Below are 25,933 nucleotides of genomic sequence, written 5' to 3'. Positions count from 1 at the left end.
CCAGTGAAAGCCTCGGTTACATTTTGGACATGGGGTTTTGGGTTTTCTCTCACCCTGTCTTCTCACTCTATCTCCATATCTACAATGAGCTCTCAAATGTCCAATTTTTCTGCACTGAAAACATCGACGAGTTTCTCTAGAATTCCTCTGCACAATCTCTAGATCAGCATGCTAATTCTCATTTCATAAAAATGGTTTAAGGATAAATGTGTATGTGAATATTTTGTTATTTTAGGATAAAGATTTGCATTTGAATGCTTCTCTTAATATGGCAGCCAATGGTGCACCCAGAGAGTGCCTAGAAGTCCAGTACCCAGACATGACCAATCAGCCAGAAAGCCATATAATGGGAGAAGGGGATTACACAGTCAACCAGCCAGGAAGCAACCTGATGGCGGAAGGGAATTACAATTGGGGAGAATAGAGCTGTATGCAGCTGGAACAACTGAGATACCCCCTGGAGAGGTGAAATCTGTTCCTCTCCAGCCTATGGATCCCCTACCTCCAGGCACAGTAGGCTTGACCATTTCACCTCCTTGTATGTACAAAACAGTGTCTATCCACACACTGATGTGGGAAACTGGGGAATGTGTAGATAATATCCCAGTCACTAATACAGGTAGACAATGTGTGACTTATCACCCAGGAGACGTAGTAGCATCAGGGTTACTCATACAGAATCCTAATAAGCAGCCTCGTGATAGTCACCCAGGTTCTGACTCCAGACCACAAAAACCAGAAATATACTGGACAGCAGCAGTAACGGCTGACCGACCTATGCTCACTGATTTAAGAAAAGTGAACGAACAGATGGAAACTATGGGAACTCTTCAGCCTGGACTTCCATCTCCTACTCAGCTTCCTAGAGAATGGCCTCTTTGGGTTATAGACATCAAGGATTGTTTCTATTCCATTCCTCTGGATAAGGAGGATATGAAGAGATTTGCCTTTTCGGTGCCCAGTGTCAATTTAGCTGAGCCTTATAAAAGATATGAATGGACGGTTTTGCCACAGGGTATGAAGAACAGCCCCACGTTGGGCGCCAAAATGTTGTGAGCTTTTTCTTCTCAAAAACACAGCCAGTTGATCAAAGTTCAGATCTTTTATTATTTCCAATATAGCCCGGTTAGCTTAGAGGCCTATCTCTCTGCTTGGTTCCAAGAGCTCTCTCCAAATGTCTTTAAATCCAAAGGTCTGGTCCTTCAGCCTCTGCCTCTGCCTTCTTCAGCCTCCAGCCAGCTCCAGTCTTCATGTCATTCCGGTGAAATCTCGACTTGTAGCGTCTTCCTTTCAAGAACTCCTCGACTGGCCCATTGAAGCTCTATTTATGCTCCCAAAGAGCTTCAAGGGAGGTGTGAACTCATTGAACTCCAATGAGTAAAGGTGTGAACACAAGCCTTGTATTGATTAGTTCTACTTAGTACCTAGTTTCAGGTTCTGGCCAAAACATCTTCTTGTAAGATTAGATCAACTCTAATTAGTTAGCAGTTAGTAAGGATTCCAACAAATGCCAAAGAAATTTCAGAAGCCATCTAGTTCAATCCATATCTGTATACTTTTGGCAATATAGCTAGCAGATATTTACCTAGTTTTTGTTTGAAAATCTAATATGAAAGTGAATACATTATAAACTGATTGTGGATATTATTCTTTTGGATTAAATTAAGCCTGAATCAGAATTTTAGTTCTCCAGAATTTTAGATTCTGTCCTATAAGACCAAGTATATATTACTCAGTCACTTTTCAGTCATATCTGACTTATTGTAACCACATTTTTGGGTTTTCTTTGCAATGATATTAGAGTGTTTTTCCATGTCTTTCAGATAATTTTGTAGATGTGGAAACTGAAGCAAAAGGGATTAAGTGATTTTCCCAGGATTACACATCTAATAACTCTTGCAAGAATATGAGTCTGACTCTGAGCCAAGGAAGGTTAAACATTATACCACTTAGTTGGAATTGAGGCAAGTAACACACACCTAATCACTCTTCTTTATCACAGCTCTTCAAATATTTTAAGATGGTCAATGTGTCTCCAGTAAGTCTGATTCTTTCAAGGAATAATCTAAAGAATTTATCAAATACTTACTGTATGCTGGGTACTATAGTAAATATTAGAAATATAGAAAGACAAAAATGAAACAAAATCTACCTTTGTAGAGCTTTCATTCTGTTTGGAGAAATAATGTTTATTCATGTAATGATCATAAATTAGGTACAAGGAAATTTTGAAAGCTAGGGATTTACAGCTGGTATGATTATTTAAGTTATTATTTAAATGAAATGATTTAAGGAGAGATTTGAATGAAAGGAAGGATTCTAACAGGTGAAGAGGAAATGCATTCAATATAAGGGAAGCAACCTAAACAAAGATATGGAAGTTTGGAGATAGATGGTCTTTGTGAGCAATAGCAAAACTGTTTGTTGAAACTATAGAATGAAGGGGAGTAATGTAAGTTTAGAGAGGGTGGTTGGAGCTGGGTTATAATGGCCTTTACATGTCAAAAAACAACAAAAAAAAGTAATAGAAATCATAATCATATTGTAAAAAACCATGGATAGTGGAGAAACTGTGCTTAAGAATTATTACTTCAGCAACTATATGAAACAGGGAAAAGCTTGAGGTAGAGTAATAATTAGGAGGTAATTACAATAATCCAGGTGAGAGGTCCTGAATTAGATTGTGTACAAAGAAATAAGAGGATAAGATCAGAGATGTTATAGGGGAAGAATCAAAATAATTTGATAAATTTTTGGATAAGATAAAAGAGGGTATATGAGGAGATGAATATGACTGCAAGGTCATAAAGTAGGGATGTTGAAAAGATATTGGTGCATTTGACAGTCAGGAAAGATCAGAAGAAGGTAGTTTTTTGAGGAAAAACAAAAGAGTTGTGATTTTTTTTTCAGGAAATGCAAATTCAAATCTTCAATGGTTCTGAAGTAATGTGAGAGAAACAGCAAAAAATTTGTTGTTGTTGTTACTGTTGTTTTGTTTGTTTTTTCTCCACAGTTTGATAGTGAAAGGGAGACAAGATATAGGTAATGACTTGAGGAAATGATATGACCAAGGGTAAGATCTTTCAAAATAAAAGATATTTGGGGTAAATATCCTCATACCAATCAACAAAATATATTTTTAACATATATCTTCCTAGTAAAAGGACATTATGGAAGAAAGCTGGAATTCATAAGAGACTTTAGCCTCTAAGTTTACAATACAATAGACTTATCTAAAAAGGAATTAAAGTCAGAAGTTTTTAGACATTTTTATTTCATGGATCCCTTGACAGTCTGATGAAATACATAGACATCTCAGAATAATAATTTTAGATGTGTTGAATATGTAAAATACAGTCTAAAATACATAAGATAACAAAGTAAACCAAGTGAAATATTACATATATAAACTAAATATATATATATATGCACATATTTGGAAATGCTTATATTTACATATATATATAAATGTACATATATGTATGTGTGTGTGTATATATATATTTGTAGATATATGCATACAGATATGGTCCTGGTCATCAAAAACATCAAAGGTCCCAGTCAAATGAAATCTAAATCTAGCAAACTTGGTAGGTACCTCTAACCACTAAAGAAATCAAGCCCTTCATAATTTCTTTCCCAATTGTCTGCATTTTCATATGGACACAAGGAGAGCTGTAGGCAAAGAAGCAAGAGCTATTGTATACTTGTTGTACATACTTGTTATATTAAGGCAAAGGAGGCTCCTTTTGTTAACTATTCAATGACTTGCAAGTTTCTCATATTATTATTTCAATCAAGAGAACATGGGGTTAGAACTGTCTTGAACTTTCAGAGATAAAAAGGTAGGTACCTGTAGCAAGATAATATGCTGAGTGTGGTTTGTCCTATGGCTTTTGGATTGACATTCTTATTAATTATCTAATATGAGTTGAGTCAAAATCCTACAGGTTTTACTACATTACACCTTTATCCCCCCTTTGTTCTTTCTTCACCCCTTCTTAGGCTTTCATAATCAATAGAAATCATTGGCCTCTCAGAGTTAGAAGCATAAGGGCCAGTTCTAATTATATGCTTTATTGTCAGAAGGACCCTAAGGGAGACTCTATCAACTGATCACTACTCATACTTCTGCAATGCTTATCAATATGATTCTGAGTTAGTATCTGCTAAAGTAAAAATCCTCTTTTCTCTCTATATTGCTTTCTACACTTTTTAAATTTTGCTCAGCTCTAGTCTTCTAAAAATCATATTCTCTTGCTTGATATTCAGTTATACTTACTGGAACTCTCATTCACTTGTCAATAACATCTCCTTTATCCTAGATCTCTTCCACTTTCTTAAGCTAACAGAAGATAATGTGTGGAGGACAATGTTTTTTATCCTCCTTTATGCTGTTCCTTGATTTTTTTTGCTCTCCCTTAAAGCACTAAAGCAATAAGTAGTAGTCATTTTCTTTGTTCTTGATTCCTGCTTCCACTGTCCCCTTTCTCACATCACTCAGTACTTTTTCTTTCATTGAGGTTCACTTCACCTCCTTTTTTTTTTTGGGTGGATTCTCTAACTTTGCACATCTTTTATTTCTTCTGAGATAATTCAATTCTGCTTTGCTCATAGAACACAGCATCATCTCTGATGAATGCATACTATGTGGTTCCCAAGTCATATAAATCTAAAGTTTTTAAGAGATACCTTGAGAGTATTTTGTGTCATTTTTTTCTGACCATCTTGTGAGAACTTGCCCTATGTGGGTTCTTCATAAAATGATCTATTTGTTAAACTTACATTTGGCATTCAAACAATGTGGTCAATCCAATGGAGTTGTGTTCTCTGCAAGTAGTGTTGGAATGCTTGCCAGTCTAGTTGAAGAAAGGACTTCACTGTCTAGTATCTTTTCATGCTCTTCAGAATCTTCCTAAGACAATTCAGATGGAAGAGATTCAATTTTCTGGCAAGGCACTTAGATGCTGTTTAAGTTTTAGAGGTATACAACAATGAGGTCAACACAATGGCTCTGTAGACCTTCAACTTGATTCTCCATCTAATAGCTTTCTACTCTCCATTCCCTCACTTTTTTCCAGAGCCTTGCAAACATTGAGATAGCTCAGTTTGCATGACTTTAAACTTTCTAAGGACTACCTCTAGTCTCTTGATCTTGATCCTGTCACTCTTGTCTCATCCCAGAGCTTTCTCCTTCAATTATTTTATTTCTTTCTTTCATCTTAAATCTCTTCCTCTATTCACTCCCTCCCTATTACTTACAAAATTCTCTAGTCTAACATAACTTGAAAAATATTTCATTTGACTCTATCATCCTCTTAATCTATCACCCCAAATATCTTTTTCCTTTTAAACTAAAAAAAAACCCTAAGAAGGTTTGTAAATACTCATCTTGCTTGATTTCTACACTTTCTACTCATTTTTCAGTTCCATATAACTTTGTTTCCAATTCCCTCACTTGCTTGAAGCTATTCTCTTCAGGGTTACCTAAAGTCTTCTAACTGCTAAGTATAATCCCCCCCCCCCCCAATCTATTCAATGGTCTCTTTTCAACTTTGACATTGTTCACTTTATTCTCTTCACAGACAATTTAACCCTTTGGCTATTATGAAACAATCTCTCTTGCCTTTTCTACCTATTTTACATCCTTTTCATTCTACTTTTTGGAGAATCTTTATTTTTTCTGTATTGAATACATAAGGGGATCTTTCTAGGGTCTGTCTTGATCTCTCTTTTCTTCTGTCACTATATTTTTTTCCCCTTGTGTATCTCATTACTTCTCCTCTTTTGATAATTATGTTTATGCAGTGACTTCCAAATCTACATATAGGCCTAAACAGTCACTAAAAATTCCTATTTCTTGTCTTCACGTTGATGCCTTATTGGTAGATTAAGGCAGCTAGGTAGCACCATGGGTAGAGTGTTGAGCCTCAAGTCAGAAAGGACTGATTTCAAATGTGGCTTCAGATGCTTAATTATGTCCTTTGACAAATAAATTAACTTTTGCTTTCCTCATTTTACTAAGCTACAAAGAGGAGGTTCTGATAGCACCTTTATCACAAGGTTGTTTTAAGGAACAAATGAATTAATAATTGTTATGTTCTTGGCACAGCACCTGGCAGATAGTAAGCACTATATAAATGCTATGCTTTGTATCATTATCTAAAATTAATTTCCAAAATTCTCTTATTTCTTCACAAATCCATACCTCCCTCGAATTTCTGTTCAGAATTATCTTTTTTTAATTTATTTTTATTTTATTTATTTTATTTTATTTTTTTAATTTTTATTTAATGATTACTTTATATTGACAACATTATCCCTTGCACTCGTTTCTTTTCCGATTTTTTTTCCCCTCCCTCCCTCCACCTCCTCCCCTAGATGGCAAGCAGTCCTTTCTATGTTGGATATGTTGCAGTATATCCTAGATACAATATATGTTTGCAGAACCGAACAGTTCTCTTGTTGCATAGGGAGAATTGGATTCAGAAGGTATAAATAACCCGGGAAGAAAAACAAAAATGCAGATAGTTCACATTCGTTTCCCAGTGTTCTTTCTTTGGGTGTAGCTGCTTTTGTCTGTCATTTATCAATTGAAACTCAGTTAGGTCTCTTTGTCAAAGAAATCCACTTCCATCAAAATATGTCCTCATACAATATCGTTGTCGAAGTGTATAATGATCTCCTGGTTCTGCTCATTTCACTTAGCATCAGTTCATGTAAGTCTCTCCAGTCCTCTCTGTATTCATCCTGCTGGTCATTTCTTACAGAAAAATAATATTCCATAACATTCATATACCACAATTTACCCAGCCATTCTCCAATTGATGGGCATCCATTCCTTTTCCAGTTTCTAGCCACTACAAACAGGGCTGCTACAAACATTTTGGCACATACAGGTCCCTTTCCCTTCTTTAGTATTTCTTTGGGATATAAGCCCAATAGAAACACTGCTGGATCAAAGGGTATGCACAATTTGATAATTTTTTGGGCATAATTCCAGATTGCTCTCCAGAATGGTTGGATTAGTTCACAACTCCACCAACAATGCATTAGTGTCCCAGTTTTCCCGCATTCCCTCCAACATTCATCATTATTTTTTCTTGTCATCTTAGCCAATCTATCAGGTGTGTAGTGGTATCTCAGAGTTGTCTTAATTTGCATTTCTCTGATCAATAATGATTTGGAACACTCTTTCATATGAGTGGTAATAGTTTCAATTTCATCCTCTGAAAATTGTCTGTTCATATCCTTTGACCATTTATCAATTGGAGAATGGCTTGATTTCTTATAAATTTGAGTCAGTTCTCTATATATTTTAGAAATGAAGCCTTTATCAGAACCTTTAACTGTGAAGATGTTTTCCCAGTTTGTTGCTTCCCTTCTAATCTTGTTTGCATTAGTTTTGTTTGTACAAAGGCTTTTTAATTTGATGTAATCAAAATTTTCTATTTTGGGATCAGTAATGGTCTCTAGTTCATCTTTGTTCACAAATTTCTTTCTCCTCCACAAGTCTGAGAGATAAACTATTCTATGTTCCTCTAATTTATTTATAATTTCATTCTTTATGCCTAGGTCATGGACCCATTTTGATCTTATCTTGGTATATGGTGTTAAGTGTGGGTCCATGCCTAATTTCTGCCATACTAATTTCCAATTATCCCAGCAGTTTTTATCAAATAATGAATTCTTTTCCCAGAAGTTAGGGGCTTTGGGTTTGTCAAACACTAGATTGCTATAGTTGACTATTCTGTCTTGTGAACCTAACCTTTTCCACTGATCCACTAATCTATTTCTTAGCCAATACCAAATGGCTTTGGTGACTGCTGCTTTATAATATAATTTTAGATCAGGTACAGCTAGGCCACCTTCATTTGATTTTTTTTTCATTAATTCCCTTGAGATTCTTGACTTTTTATTGTTCCATATGAATTTTGTTGTTATTTTTTCTAGATCATTAAAATATTTTCTTGGAAGTCTGATTGGTATAGCACTAAATAAATAGATTAGTTTAGGGAGTATTGTCATCTTTATTATGTTCGCTCGGCCGATCCAAGAGCACTTAGTATTTTTCCAATTATTTAAGTCTGACTTTATTTGTGTGGAGACTTTTTTATAATTTTGCTCATATAATTCCTGACTTTCCTTTGGTAGATAGATTCCCAAATATTTTATGGTATCAACAGTTATTCTGAATGGAATTTCTCTTTGTATCTCTTGCTGTTGAGTTTTGTTGGAGATGTATAAAAATGCTGAGGATTTATGGGGATTTATTTTGTAGCCAGCTACTTTGCTAAAATTATGAATTATTTCTAATAGCTTTTTAGTAGAATCTCTGGGGTTCTCTAGGTATACCATCATATCATCTGCAAAGAGTGATCGTTTGGTTTCTTCATTGCCTACTCTAATTCCTTTAATCTCTTTCTTGACTCTTATTGCTGAGGCTAGTGTTTCTAATATGATATTAAATAATAATGGTGATAGAGGGCAACCTTGCTTCACTCCAGATCTTACTGGGAAAGGTTCCAGTTTTTCCCCATTGCATATGATGCTTACTGATGGTTTTAAATATATGCTCCTGACTATTTTAAGGAAAAGTCCATTTATTCCTATGCTCTCAAGTGTTTTTATTAGGAATGGATGTTGGATTTTATCAAATGCTTTTTCTGCATCTATTGAGATGATCATATGGTTTTTGTTTGGTTATTGATATAGTCAATTATGCTAATAGTTTTCCTAATATTGAACCAGCCCTGCATTCCTGATATAAATCCTACTTGGTCATAGTGTATTATCCTGGGGATGATTTTCTGTAATCTTTTTGCTAATATTTTATTTAAGATTTTAGCATCAATATTCATTGGGGAGATTGGTGTATAATTTTCTTTCTCTGTTTTCAGCCTACCTGGTTTAGGTATCAGTACCATGCCTGTGTCATAAAAGGAGTTTGGTAGGACTCCTTCAATCCCTATTTTTTCAAATAGTTTATTTAGCATTGGAGTTAATTGTTCTTTAAATGTTTGGTAGAATTCACATGTAAATCCATCTGGTCCTGGGGATTCAGAATTATCTTTAAGAATACCTAGCTCCCAAACTTGGGCTCATGTATGAATTTTCCCTCCATCTCTCCATACCCATCCCACAGTGTATGATCAATTGATAGATATTGTGTCTATTATGGCTGTTTGCCCTTCATTTTCAAAAAAGGGATCAAAAAGATATTATGATGTTGGAAAACAGTGGATAATTGATGATGTCATGACTTTTGTGCATGAATTGTATTTAAGTGAGGCAGAGTTGTCCAAAGCCATTAGTCTCTCTCTCTCTTCTTGTGTCATCAAAAATCAGTGGCAGAACAAAAGTCAATACAACTGGAGATAGTTTAAGAAGCAGTAGATTATCTTTGATGTCTGACCAAACTATGTGTTCTACTTCTGTTACATACAATAGCAAGGGCCTTCTAATTTGTCTCCATGCTTCATCTGTCTCCTCTTTAATAGATCCCGATAACTTGATGCTCCTAAAACCTATTTAACCATTTAGCTTCCTTACTACACAATCTAGCAAAAAACTCCAATGGCTTGTTGTTGCCTCCAAGAAAAAGAAAATAAGACAAAAAGTGTAAATGCCTAAGCTTAGAATTTAAAGGCCCTCACATTCTGGTTCCAGTCAAACTTTACAAGTTCATTTCATATTCTCTTTCTCCACTTACTTTTCATTTTAGACAAACTGGTCCATTAGCTTTTCCTTGTACAGTACATTGTCTCCAGCCTCCAGGTTTTTGCAAAGGTGAATCTCCATTATTCCAGGACAAATCTGTCTTATAGAATAATTTTATCTGCATGAAGGTTTTTATTGACACCTCTCTCCCTCTCTCTTCCCTCCCCTCTCCTTCCGTACCCTTTCCTCCCTTCTCCTCCCCTCTTCTCTTCTCTTCTCTTCTCTCTCTCTCTTTCTCTCTCTCTCTCTCATAAATTAACACTAAGAGATTTACTTAGCACTACCAGAAGAAAATTCAACTAGAAGACAATGAGAGTCACTAGAACTAATTCAGCTGAATGAGGTACTGATGTACTTATAACTGAGTTATAACATTGGTAAAATGTACCAATAGAGTTGAAAATCAAAATGTTTTGTTTATCACTTTGTGAAAATTTCCATTTTTTCTAGAATCTAATTCTCACTTGGATTTCTCCCTCTTCACATTTCTTTACACTCATGTATTTGCCCTTTGGACAAATACACTTTTTCCCCCCATTCTCTTTTATTATTAACTTCTTCACAGGATATGTTTATATGTTTGGGTGTGGGTAAATGATGAGGCTTGGGGGAGATGATGGTTGGGGGAAGTGGGGCTAAGATGAATTGAAATGCCAATAAATTTAGTTTTAAATGTATTAAGAAGTGATAGCTGGAATTGCTATTTCCATGAGATTTTAGACTTTCAAAGGCTTTTATTTGTATATTCTAAAAGCATAAAGACAAAATATCAAGAGATGCTGTAAAGATTTATTTTTTAGCTTTGTTTTTGGTCTCCTTTTTGTGTCCCTGAAAACAGAGGGGAGAATAGGATTTTAAATCTAACTGGACTTTATTTTTACAAAGTCAAATAGAAGCAAAATACTCAAATAAGTGCTGTCAAATCTCAAAACTAAAGGTTGACTGGCCATTTTGTTGTCTTCAATATGTATGACACAACATATGGCAAGATTCACAGCCAGAGACAAGTCAAATTAATTTCATTCAAAGACCGCTTCAGTGTCTTCAATTATTTGAGATTTTAACATCATATTTAATGTTTTGTCCTTTGTGTTCTGTGTTTCCATATGGGTAACTAAAAACAAATTATTGAGTCACAAAGGTCATTTTGAAAGCTTTCTGATAGCATAGGACACTGCTGTAGAAACTCACAGTTCAAAGTTAAGTGCCCAGCTGAGACTTCCTTGGGCTGAGAGTTTATTTTGTTGCCCCTAATACTCAGACCAGAGAATAATTTACAGAGTAAGATTTTGGGAAGGGGAATAGAGACAATTATCATTACAACTCATAATTTAAATGATACAGAGACAGGAGAAAGGAGGAGCCATGATTCTCCATCTCAAGGTGAGTGATTTTGCAAACTCACTTCTGAAATTGCTGCTTCCTACCAAGGGGAGAAGCTACAATATGCAACCATAATCTTATCTAATTAGCAATTATTTTTCTACAAATACTGTTTCCTCTCAGTCTAACATTGATTCTGTTAGTATTATACTTTTATTTGTTTGCAATCATGTTCCAAACTTATACATAGTCATTACTGTGAATTCTGCTGCTTGACTTTCCACCTTAGATCTCAATGACCCAATAAATAAAGCTGCTGATCTTAGGTATTTTCCACCCTAGAATATGTCACCGACTTTTAGATCTCATATTAATTGGATAAGAAATGAAATAAAAGATTAAATGGTAGCCACCAGAGCAGTAATAATAAAAAGAATCTTATCTCCCTCCCTACCCCACCCCAACATTTCGTTTTGTTTACATATAATATACTTTTTTTCTGGAATTTTACATCTTGTTTATAAAATAAAGTTAAATAATCAGCTTCCTTTAGTCATTAGTTGAATTTATTGGTCAACAAGTCAATAAATATTTAAGTGTCTATTATGGGCCAAGTATTGTGCTAATATTGGAGATATAAAATGTATAAAAGACTGGTTTCAAGGAGCTCATAGTCTATTGGGAAAGACAACATATAAACAAATATGTATAAACAAGTGATATATAGGAAAAATTGAGGATAATCATCAAAGCAAAAGTACTAGAATTAAGAAGGACAGAGACTTCCTGTAGAAGGTAGAATTTTAATTAGGACTTGAAGGTATCTGTGGCAATAAGGAGGCACAGAGGGAAAAAAAGAGTGGAGGAAGAGAACAAATTTCAGGCATGGACAACATCTAAGTAAAATGTCTGGAGTCAGGAGTTGGGATGTTTTCTTCAAGAATAGCAAAACTAACTGTGCAATTGGTTCCCAGAGTATTGGCGGGGGTGGGGGATAAAATACAAACAATTTAAAAAGTAAGAAGCAGGTAGGTTATGAACATTTTTTTTCCAGGTCCAAATCCTTTATTATCTCTTTTTTCCCTATTATATAGCTTTTTATTTAAAAGCTTTATGTATGAGTAATTTCCCACATTGACAATTGCAAAGCCTTTTGTTCTAATTTTTTCCCTCCTTCCCCCCACTCCTCTCCCAGATGGCAAGTAGAACAATACATGTTAAATATGTTAAAGTATATGTTAAATACAATATATGTATACATGTCTATACAGTTATTTTGCTGCACAAGAAGAATCAGACTTTGAAATAAGGTAGAAGTAACCTGTGAAGGAAATAAAAAATGCAAGTGAACAAAAACAGAGGGATTGGAAATACTGTAATGCTGGAGAAATTGAGTAAGACAGAGATTAGAGACCAATTTAATCTTTTATTAAATGGAGTGATATACTGGGGTCCAAATGGATCCATGGTTGGTCACAGGGCTGAATGAGACTATCATCTCAAAGAGTCCAGCACTGTGTATTGGAACAGCAAGATTTTTATAGGATAACAAGAACAATGACATAATGGGAGAGGTACCTGGATGGGGATAACCTAATGGGGGGAGATACCTAGGATGACACAATGGAGGGAGGTATTGGAGAGGTTACTGATATTCTAATGATGTCTAAAATGGATAGATTTTTATCCTGTCAAACATTAAAAAGGAATGGTTATAGCCTAAAGACATAAAACCTTTATCTCATTAAACATTAAGAAGGAAAGGTTATAACTTGAGGCAGAGTAACTAAATAGGACAATGGGGAAACTAGATCAGGACATTAAAAGGGAACTGTGGCCTAATGCTATATAGTGGTTCATTTCCCAGAGTTTTTTCCCTGGGTATAGCTGGTTCTATTCATTATTGAATAAATGGAACTGACTTGGTTCATCTTATTATTGAAGAGAATCATATCCATCAGAATTGATCATCATATAGTATTGTTGTTGAAGAATATAATGATCTCCTGGTCCTGCTCATTTCACTCAGCATCAATTCATATAGGTCTCTCCAGGCCTTTCTAAAGTCATCCTGCTGGTCATTTCTTACAGAACAATAATATTCCATAACATTCATATACCTCAATTTATTCAGCCATTTTTCAGTTGATGGGCATCCACTCAGTTTCCAGCTTCTGACCACTACAAACAGGGCTGCCACAAACATTCATGCACATACAGGTCCCTTTACCTTCTTTAAGATCTCTTTGGAATATAAGCCCAGTAGTAATACTGCTGGATCAAAGGGTATGCACAGTTTGATAATTTTTTGAGCATTGTTCCTAATCACTCTCTAGAATGTAACTCTTGGAATTTGTAACACTTGGAAATTTCACAACTGCACCAACAATGCATGTGTCCCAGTTTTCCCACATCCTCTCCAATGTTCACCATTTTCTTTTCCTGTCATTCTGGCCAATCTGACAGGTATGTAGTGGTATCTCAGAGTTGTCTTAATTTGCATTTTTCTTGATAAATAATGACTTGGAGCATCTTTTATGAACACTTTGAATGAAAATTTAAATAGACCCTGCTATATCACTACATATCACTACAAATAAATTAGAAATTGTTAGAAGCATTTAAATAAAGTCTCATGAAGAAATAGATAGGTCTCTGGATTCCTCAATCATAGCCATTGCCTTTACTCAATTTACTCTCAAGATTTCACTCTTTCCATTGTCCATCTTTAATCTCATAGATCATTCCAAATATGTTCTTATTTCTGACTTTAGAAGGTTAGATGTAAGGATAAGAAGTAAAGAGAAAATCAAAAGAAATTGAGCATTGGTCCCTATTCAGAAATATATAAAATAAGAGAAGTTAGAATACTGATCAAACTGCATGACTTCCTCACTTCTAGGTTATAGTACAAACATAAGCAAATTTATGGGCAAATCTTTATTTACTTAGGAACTTAAGAGTTCAAATGTAACTAACACTAATAACTTGGATTTTGGTTCTTCCCAAGTTTTGTTAAATGTTTATACTTACCTGTTGATATATAGCTCAAGCAGTCATTACTATGTTCTTGTCACCTAAATGCTTGTTATTGTGCTTTTTAAAAAATATATATAAATTATACCTTATGAAGATCTGACAACATACTACATCTGTTCTCACCTTTGTATTTTGCCAAATAACAATAAAATTCTTTCTAAAAAACTATTTAGGTTTGGTATTTGTTCTTAGCCAACTAATAAGTACCACTATTATTATTATTATCATAATTAGATTGCTTCCTAATGACCAATACCTGGGTAGTGTTTGGCAGGAATGTGGTGGAATTACAGAGAGTCCCCAAAACACTTGTTGTAATAGAATATATTTTTTCAATATTACTGTTCGATTTCCCTACCCCAAACACTGAGTGGAGAATTTTGCATGCCAAATTTAACAATAATCACAATATTCAGGGCAACTAGGTGGTAAAATGGATAGAGCATCAGCCCTGAAGTCAGGAGGACTTGAGTTCAAATATGGCCTCAGACACAACACTTCCTAGCTGTGTGACCCTGGACAAGTCACTTAACACCAATTGCTTCACAAAACAGACAAACAAACAAACAAATAAATAAATAGATAAATCTAAATATCAAGATTAGTTCTTGAAAATATGCAGGAAAGATAAATTCTCTCTCTCTCTCTCTTTCTCTCTCTCTCTCTCTCTCTCTCTTTTTCACACACACAGACACACACATATACATATACACCCACCTACCCACTTTCTTTGTTTCTCTCTCAATCTGTATTTTATCCCCTCTCTCTCAGGAAGTAAGTCATTTTATGGTGAATCCTCTAAATTAAAATCTTAATTGGTTTTTATATTGTTGAGAATTCCTAAGACCTAAAAAGACAATGGTCCTTATAATATTGTTATTGTATACATTATCCTCCTGTTTCTATTCACTTCATGGTTCATCAATACAAACAAGTTTCACCAGGTTTTTCTTGATCATTTCTTACAGTACAAAAATATTCCATTATGTACCATAAATTGTTTAGGCATTCTGTACTATATGGGTATCCTGTTCCCAGTTTCCAATTTTTTGTCAACTTTGAATTTTAATGTATATTTTATATGTATGGGTATTTTCCTTTCTTTCTTTGATAACTTTAGTGTATAGATCTAGTAGTGGTATTGTGGGGTTAAAGGGTATGGATAGTTTTAATAGCTTTTTGGGCATAGTTCCAGATTGCTTTTTAGAATGGCTGGACCAGTTCACAGTTCTAACAACAATCCATTAAAGTACGTCTTTTCTACATCCCTCAAGCATTTATCATTTTCCTTTCATGTCAGTTTTGTCAAACTAATGATTAGGAAGTGGGTCACAGAATTGTTTCAATTTGAATTTCTTTAATTTTTAGTGATTCAGAGAACTTATTTTTTATTTCACTTCTGATAATTCAGATTTTTCTCCCCTAGAAAACTTCCTTTTCTTTTAAATGTTTATTGATTGGAGGAAGATTTTTTTTCCCTTTCTTAACTTGGATTATTTCTTTCAAAAAGCCTTATAAATGAAATATTTATCAGAAAAATTTGTTGCAAAGAATTTTTCACCACTTACCTATTTCTCTTCTAATTTTAATTTTAGCTGCATTGTTGTTGTTGTTAACTTTTTTTTTGCAAATCCTTTTTAATTTTACACATTCAAAATTGTCCATTTTACTTTATGTGATCTTCACAATCTTTTGTTTGATCATGACCTTTTAAACTGTTTTGACATCTGAAAGGTACTTTCTTATTCTTCTAATTTGTTTTTGATGTCATCCTTATGTTTAAGTCACAAAACCAATGTTGAGCTGATAAATATTTAACTGCCAGCACTTTCAAAAGGTTCTAAAAATTTAAAAATCTAACCTGAATTAGTAACATTTTCTCCATCACCTTCTTAAGTTTAGGCAATAAACAAACAAAAATAAACCAATTCTTTATTTGTAACATTTGCTTCTTCCCAAGGTGTCAGTCCCCACACTGAAAATATAATTTTTGGCTCTTGTCAATCAGTACTAATTTGTTCCTGCCCACCATTGCTAAGGTAACCATTTGAAATTTGTAAATTTATTTTGGTATATTGTTTGTTTGATTGGTCTATATGTCTGGCTTCTGCCAGCCTGCTCTCCAGTTTTCAAAACAGTTTTTTCTCCTCCTGAAATTTAATATAGTTTGATATTTGGTCACATTATGCCTACTTTCTTTTTCTTGCCATTTTATATATTTATTTATTTGTTTGTTTGTTTTTTTCTCTTACTCATTAAAAATTTTCTAGTTCTTCTTAGAATTTACAGTGTGGAATTATTGTCAAAATAATAGATATGAAAAAAATATTGTCATGTTATTATTTTTATTACATTGTCTAGTCTAAAATAAAATGGGCCTGAATCTCTGTCCTTGTCCCTCTCCTCTTCTTTCTCCTATTTTTTCTTCTCCCTTTTCCACTCTCTTTTTGTCTCTTTGTCTTTCTCTATTTCTATGAAAACTTTAATAATGGTATTTATGTGGGCTTTAGTTGTGATTTGCCAGCTTAAGTTCCCTGTAGTTAATGCATTTTATAGTTATTTTGAATAGAATTTTTGTTATCATCCTTTCATTTTATTGTACAGTGTATAAATGCCAAGAATTTTTGTGGAGCAATTTTTTATATACTTTTACTTTATTAAAGTTAGGATCATCTCAATTTATTCACTGATTTTCTATGGTTTTCCAAGTACAAAACCCTGTCATTAGCAAGTAGGAAGAAATGTATTTCCTTTTCTAATTTGTATACTTTTCATTTCTCTTTCTTGTCTTAATTATACGCCTAGATTTTAAACCAAGATTCAGAAATAGTGGGGAGAAGAAATCATATTGCTTACCCACTATTTTTATTAGGAAAGTTTATAATAATTCTCCATTGTACATAATTATAGCACTTAAATATGCATCTCTACTTTAATCATATTAAAGAAAGGATCTTTTATGAAAATTATGTAATAAAGATGATGAGATTATTCATACCTTTTAATACATCAATCCATCTGATGTAGTTATTTTATATGGGGAACCAAAGGGAACAGATTAGCTTCTACCCATAAGGCATTTGAGGGTGGAGAATGAACAGAATATTTGTACTTTTGTATAGCTATAAATTTAAAATAAATTCTCTTTTGGAAAAACTGAAAAAAATTGTACTTTGAATATGATCTGAAAAGATCTAGAAATAGTTTTTCTCCTTCTTGTTTAGAGTATATTGAATCCTTTAAGATGATATTATATATTTTGTTAACATAGGATTTTTGTTGTTTTTTAAACAGAAAGATTGCAAGTAATTTTAATTTAACACATGCTTTAAATTAAAAAAAATATTTTAACAGATGCTTTAAGTTAAAAAATAATTAAACAGATGTTTAATAACAGCACTTTTAATGGTAAGAAAGAACTGGAAATAAAGTAGAAGATGTTGGCTAAACAAACAGTCATATACTAATATAACAATAAAAAAATGAACAATGTGATGGATTAGAGAAATATGGAAATATTTTAAAAATGGATGTAGTCAAAACCAAAAGAAATAAAGAGTACCTTCTGAATCCATTCCAGAGGTAGCCAAGAAATCTAGATTCAAAGAGCAAGGATTCCACATCTGCAAATAAAATTGTTGGGATTGAAGACTTTAGAAATTGTGCTTATTCTGAGAATATTCTCTCCATGGATCAAGGGGAAAATAGGCTGGATTGTAGTAATCTTAAGGTATGTAAGGAAGAATTAAGACAACTCTGAGATACCACTACACACCTGTCAGATTGGCTAAGATGACAGGAAAAAATAATGATGAATGTTGGAGGGGATGCGGGAAAACTGGGACACTAATGCATTGTTGGTGGAGTTGTGAACGAATCCAACCATTCTGGAGAGCAATCTGGAATTATGCCCAAAAAATTATCAAATTGTGCATACCCTTTGATCCAGCAGTGTTTCTATTGGGCTTATATCCCAAAGAAATACTAAAGAAGGGAAAGGGACCTGTATGTGCCAAAATGTTTGTAGCAGCCCTGTTTGTAGTGGCTAGAAACTGGAAAATGAATGGATGCCCATCAATTGGAGAATGGCTGGGTAAATTGTGGTATATGAATGTTATGGAATATTATTGTTCTGTAAGAAATGACCAGCAGGATGAATACAGAGAGGACTGGCGAGACTTACATGAACTGATGCTAAGTGAAATGAGCAGAACCAGGAGATCATTATACACTTCGACAACGATATTGTATGAGGACATATTTTGATGGAAGTGGATTTCTTTGACAAAGAGACCTGAGTTTCAATTGATAAATGACGGACAAAAGCAGCTACACCCAAAGAAAGAACACTGGGAAACGAATGTGAACTATCTGCATTTTTGTTTTTCTTCCCGGATTATTTATACCTTCTGAATCCAATTCTCCCTACGCAACAAGAGAACTGTTCGGTTCTGTAAACATATATTGTATCTAGGATATACTGCAACATATCCAACATATAAAGGACTGCTTGCCATCTAGGGGAGGGGGTGGAGGGAGGGAGGGGGAAAAAATCGGAACAGAAACGAGTGTCAATATAATGTAATTATTAAATAAAAAATTTAAAAAATTAAAAAAAAAAAAGGTATGTAAGGAAGGGGTTGGAGGAGAAAGTTTGGGCTTATGCTATTCTATTTCATTCAAAGTAAATGTCCTTTTGGAAAATCTGAAGGAAAAAACACATAATTCAAATATACTCTGAAGAGATCTAGAAACAGTTTATTTTCCTTCTTCTTGTTTAGAATACATTGGTTTTTCTTTAGTCCTATTGTGATGATATCACATATTATGTTAACATGGGAGTTTTGTTGTTTTTGTTTGAAATTATTGCATCCTTTGTCATCCATTTTTATATGCTACAGATATTAAAACTGATCTAATGAGATTTTTGTGGGGGAGGAGGATAACTTGTTTAATATAAACTGAACTGATGGAGTGCACTTTAAACCTGAGACTTTATGGCATTTTATGGCATATTCTTATTACTACACAGCTTTTTTATATTATATTTTTATTTTTATTTATTATATTATAATGTATTACATTATAAATTTATAATTTTGTTATATTGGATGATACTTTTTTTGGAAGATATTTAAAATGATAAAAGTTCCAAATGCTTTGTATAAAATATTTAATCAAGTTCTTAGTCTAAATTTGAAGGGCTACTAATGTTCTGTCATTAAAAAAAATATGTTGTCTTCCTTTAAGAAAGTAACATACATAGAGATAAGAGTGGGAAGTAAATGTAAAATGCCATCAAGTGAAATGTTCTTCATTTTATAGATAAAGAAATAAGTTCCCTAAGAAAAAATCCCCAGGACCAGATGGATTTACATGTGAATTCTACCAAACATTTAAAGAACAATGAACTCCAATGCTAAATAAACTATTTGAAAAAATAGGGATTGAAGGAGTCCTACCAAACTCCTTTTATGACACAGACATGGTACTGATACCTAAACCAGGTAGGCTGAAAACAGAGAAAGAAAATTATACACCAATCTCCCCAATGAATATTGATGCTAAAATCTTAAATAAAATATTAGCAAAAAGATTACAGAAAATCATCCCCAGGATAATACACTATGACCAAGTAGGATTTATACCAGGAATGCAGGGCTGGTTCAATATTAGGAAAACTATTAGCATAATTGACTATATCAATAACCAAACAAACAAAAACCATATGATCATCTCAATAGATGCAGAAAAAGCATTTGATAAAATCCAACATCCATTCCTAATAAAAACACTTGAGAGCATAGGAATAAATGGACTTTTCCTTAAAATAGTCAAGAGCATATATTTAAAACCATCAGTAAGCATCATATGCAATGGGGAAAAACTGGAACCTTTCCCAGTAAGATCTGGAGTGAAGCAAGGTTGCCCTCTATCACCATTATTATTTAACATCGTATTAGAAACACTAGCCTCGGCAATAAGAGTCGAGAAAGATATTAAAGGAATTAGAGTAGGCAATGAAGAAACCAAACTATCACTCTTTGCAGATGATATGATGGTATACCTAGAGAACCCCAGAGATTCTACTAAAAAGCTATTAGAAATAATTCATAATTTTAGCAAAGTAGCTGGCTACAAAATAAATCCCCATAAATCCTCAGCATTTTTATACATCTCCAACAAAACTCAACAGCAAGAGATACAAAGAGAAATTCCATTCAGAATAACTGTTGATACCATAAAATATTTGGGAATCTATCTACCAAAGGAAAGTCAGGAATTATATGAGCAAAATTATAAAAAAGTCTCCACACAAATAAAGTCAGACTTAAATAATTGGAAAAATAGTAAGTGCTCTTGGATCGGCCGAGCGAACATAATAAAAATGACAATACTCCCTAAACTAATCTATTTATTTAGTGCTATACCAATCAGACTTCCAAGAAAATATTTTAATGATCTAGAAAAAATAACAACAAAATTCATATGGAACAATAAAAAGTCGAGAATCTCAAGGGAATTAATGAAAAAAAAATCAAATGAAGGTGGCCTAGCTGTACCTGATCTAAAATTATATTATAAAACAGCAGTCACCAAAACCATTTAGTATTGGCTAAGAAATAGATTAGTGGATCAGTGGAAAAGGTTAGGTTCACAAGACAGAATAGTCAACTATAGCAATCTAGTGTTTGACAAACCCAAAGCCCCTAACTTCTGGGAAAAGAATTCATTATTTGATAAAAACTGCTGGGATAATTGGAAATTAGTATGGCAGAAATTAGGCATGGACCCACACTTAACACCATATACCAAGATAAGATCAAAATGGGTCCATGACCTAGGCATAAAGAACGAGATTATAAATAAATTAGAGGAACATAGAATAGTTTATCTCTCAGACTTGTGGAGGAGAAAGAAATTTGTGACCAAAGATGAACTAGAGACCATTACTGATCCCAAAATAGAAAATTTTGATTACATCAAATTAAAAAGCCTTTGTACAAACAAAACTAATGCAAACAAGATTAGAAGGGAAGCAACAAACTGGGAAAACATCTTCACAGTTAAAGGTTCTGATAAAGGCCTCATTTCCCAAATATATAGAGAACTGATTCAAATTTATAAGAAATCAAGCCATTCTCCAATTGATAAATGGTCAAAGGATATGAACAGACAATTTTCAGAGGATGAAATTGAAACTATTACCACTCATATGAAAGAGTGTTCCAAATCATTATTGATCAGAGAAATGCAAATTAAGACAACTCTGAGATACCACTACACACCTGTAGATTGGCTAAGATGACAGGAAAAAATAATGATGAATGTTGGAGGGAATGCGGGAAAACTGGGACACTAATGCATTGTTGGTGGAGTTGTGAACTAATCCAACCATTCTGGAGAGCAATCTGGAATTATGCCCAAAAAATTATCAAATTGTGCATACCCTTTGATTCAGCAGTGTTTCTATTGGGCTTATATCCCAAAGAAATACTAAAGAAGGGAAAGGGACCTGTATGTGCCAAAATGTTTGTAGCAGCCCTATTTGTAGTGGCTAGAAACTGGAAAATGAATGGATGCCCATCAATTGGAGAATGGCTGGGTAAATTGTGGTATATGAATGTTATGGAATATTATTGTTCTGTAAGAAATGACCAGCAGGATGAATACAGAGAGGACTGGAGAGACTTACATGAACTGATGCTAAGTGAAATGAGCAGAACCAGGAGATCATTATACACTTTGACAATGATATTGTATGAGGACATATTTTGATGGAAGTGGATTTCTTTGACAAAGAGACCTAACTGAGTTTCAATTGATAAATGACGGACAAAAGCAGCTACACCCAAAGAAAGAACACTGGGAAACGAATGTGAACTATCTGCATTTTTGTTTTTCTTCCCGGGTTATTTATACCTTCTGAATCCAATTCTCCCTATGCAACAAGAGAACTGTTCGGTTCTGCAAACATATATTGTATCTAGGATATACTGCAACATATCCAACATAGAAAGGACTGCTTGCCATCTAGGGGAGGAGGTGGAGGGAGGGAGGGGAAAAAAAATCGGAAAAGAAACGAGTGCAAGGGATAATGTTGTCAATATAAAGTAATCATTAAATAGAAATTTAAAAAAAAGAAAAAAGAAAAAAAAATAAGTTGAAGGAATTTAGAAGACATGGCCAAGAACACATATATTGTAATGACAGAGATAGGATTTGAATCCAGCATCCCTTATTGTAGAACTAATGTTTTCAGGCTTGCAGAAGAAAGTAAACTAGCAAAATATTTTAGTAGTAACTGCTATGCCATTCTGAAGTTGTTTACTTTGTGATCTAGATTTTATAAAAATTATTGTTTCTTCATTTTCTAGGGAAACTAAAGTTTCAGTTATGTCCCTTAATGTATTGTTTTTGTGGCACATTATTTTAATGATGCTGAATCTTTCAATTTAATTTTTGCACTTTTATTTTTCCCATTTCATTGTGTTGTACTCATATTTTTAATTTAGTTTTTTCTATAGGGTACAACTCTTCATATTTGGAAATTTCTTGGCAGAGATACTGTAATGATTTCCTATCGTCTTCTTCACCTCATTTTATAGATGAGGAATTAAGGCAAACATTATTAAATCAGAATCTGTGTCTGAGGTTGGATTTGAACTCAGATCTTCCTAATTATAACCTCTATACTCTGGCTATTGCAAAACCTAAGTGCCAAATTAGATCATAAAAAAATAATCTTAAAAAAAATTTTCCTCTCCTTTTTTGGGGGGGAAGGGGAAAATGTTTGTTTTTCAAGAGTCTACATTTTTTTTTAAATCTTTGGTAATGATAATGATGATGATGAAGATGACAAATAATGATAAAAAACAAAACTTTGTTCTTTATACTATTTTGACTCTATCTCCTTAATCACTTCACTTTCACTTTGAATTGTTGGTTTAAAATATTTGGAATTTACCATAGATTTTTATTTTCTGAATTCAATCTATTTTTTAATTGTTATTATATTTATTCAAGCAATATGTTCAGGGTTTCTTCTAAGTGTACTTACTAATGAGACTCTATTGACTTCCCAAAGATCTTCAATCTTTAATGATTTTCTTAGTTTTCTGTCTTGATATCATTTAGTGACTATAAGCATCACATGAATGTCTACAGTATTGCTAAATATCCCCCCCCCACTTTCTTCCAATGTGTTCCTTGTTGTAGGAACAAACATTGTATATTGTTTCATACCCAGGTTCTGACAAGTTTTTATACTCCCTAGATAACAGAGTAGGACATTCTTTCATCATAGTAATACCAGTGTTTTTTGTTTGGTTGGTTTTAATTAATCCTTTTTGGTACAATTGGATTATTAATTCAATTCATTAAAGTAAATTCAATTCATTCAAAGCATTAAGTAAAAATAATGAATTTATTAACTTCTATTCTAAGTATATCCATCACCTTTAAAAAACTCTGAAAAAATAAAATTTATTTATCAACCATTTCATTATTAGATAATACTTCTTAATTCTTGGCTAAATGTAGATTTTTAACAACTTTAAGTCTTTAGCTTTTCATTCCTCAGATTTAATTAATTCCTCAATTTCTATTTAATGTTGCTTAATCTGGAATTTATTTTTAAATTGAGTTATCATTTTAATACTATTCTCAATTGATCTGTAATACTGTATTGTATGTTAAACCTAAGAATTTCATTAGTGAAAAATAGTATCAAGTACTTGCCTCTGTTAATATCTATTGTAAATTATGTTATAAAGTACTATCATGTAATAAAACATTTCTCTAACTCCATTTCATACATTACTTGTGCTTTATCCAATTTAGTGGTCAGTACCATCTCTTCTATAATATTTGCAGGATCTCCAGCATGGGAATTTTTGATTTATTACAATGAAATTTGTCTTGAGATATAAAAATATGAAGAATTTCTTGTCTCTATTGTCTTCTATGTCAAGATGATAATCATGATAATTTAGAATAATGATAACCTGCTACCATATGCTATCCTGTCTAATTCTTAGATCCACAGATGCACATTCATTACACTGACTACAGTGTTAACCTGTATATGGTCCACCTGGCATCTACTTCAGATTCTTTGCAATACCTTTAGATTCAACTCAGAGAGTCTTTACTATATATAAATCAGACTAGAAACCCCTTATTTTGTGATTTCTCTCCTTCCTGCAAAATATATAATAGTTTGAAATTTAGCAAGTTATTAGTAATATTACTATATTTGTCATCATGTGGCAGGTAATTGGTACAGTGAACAGAGTACTAGGCCTGGAATCATGAACATCTAAGTTAAAAGCTGGTTTCAGATACTTACAACCTGTTTGACGCTAGGCAAGTTGCTTAAACCTGTTTGCCTCAATTTTCTCAGCTGTAAAATGAAGGAAATAGCAAATCAATCCAGTATCTTTGCTAAGAAAACCCCACATGCGCTCATGAAGAGTCAGATATGTCTGAAAAATGATTGAAAAACAAAAAAAGCATTAACAGCTAATGTGCACAGTAGAGTTGGGGCTAGAGTCAGGATCTAGAGTTCAAATATTCAAACATTAATGTAATCTTATAGAAGTCATTGCACTTCTCTTTGTCTCATTTCCCTTGACTGTAAAATAATAGCATCAGCCTCCTAAGATTGTTAGGAGGATCCAATGTGTGTATTTATACATACAGTGTTTGTGTACTCTAGAGGAGGAATTATGTAAATGTTAGCTATTATTAAGATCTAAATCATTATAATAAGATAATTACAATTATGAGAGATAGAACCAATGAATTCAATATTGACATCTATTCTGAGATATAGGTAGTCTTTTAGAATTGATTAGTACACAAGAAGTTAAGTAGTTATCTGAAGCCACCATACCTAGTATTATAAAATGTATGAATTGAACTCAAGTATTCTGATTACAAAAGTTAACTTACTATTAGTAATGATAAGAATTCATTTTTCATATTAATCCTTCTGCTTTTTAAAAAATTCTCTTTTTATCCTTTTATGTTGCTAAGTCTCCACTCTGAATTCCTGAATTCTGTTGGTTTCCTCCTCTACACTCTAAATTTTTTTCCTTCCTTTTGCCTATGGCATCTACAAGTACTCCTTCCTGTATTAGTTTATTTTCCTTCATGTAATAATCTGCTTGTTTGTGCCTTAATTTGGTACCTGCCACCCTCTTTCTTCTTCTACTGAACTAGATTGGCCTCTTGCCCTTGTTATTTTATTCCTTTGCTAAAATTTGATTTTGCCCAAGTCCTAGGGTTACCAAATTCTTAAATATGTAATATAATGAAAATTTTATCCTTTATGGGATAATTTTCTAAAGTGAATTAGAACCAATTCTTTTAAGAGCCTGATCAGAGTCAACCAGAAATCAATACTTAATTAGACTTTAATTGTGGTGGCAAAATTCAACAAGAAGGTACTTAAAACAAATATTAGTTCCACTATTCAACAGTGGTACTAAAAAAACTTATCTTCACAAAAAAATATGTAAGAATATAATCTCATTCCCACAAAAAAATGAACAGTTACTGATTATAACTGAATTGGAATTTTAATCTATATTTTGAACTTAGACGATGCATATTATCTATATTGCAAACTTAAATTTTTCCTTCTGAGGAAAACTTCATGAGAATTTCTTCTCTTTTTTTTTTTATCAAATTTGTATAAATAACATCTTAAAACATCTTCTAGTTTGCACACATCACTTAAGTGATTTATTGAATTGCTAACTACTTGTAGTAACTAAATTCAATTCACACATTTAGAGAATAAAATTTTAATTTATATAGTTTTTAAACCTAATAAAATTGTGAG

Source organism: Antechinus flavipes, chromosome 1 (genome assembly GCF_016432865.1).
Source record: "Antechinus flavipes isolate AdamAnt ecotype Samford, QLD, Australia chromosome 1, AdamAnt_v2, whole genome shotgun sequence".
NCBI lineage: Eukaryota > Metazoa > Chordata > Mammalia > Dasyuromorphia > Dasyuridae > Antechinus > Antechinus flavipes.
The sequence above is the reverse complement of the archived record's forward strand: the minus strand, read 5'-3'. Positions refer to the sequence as shown.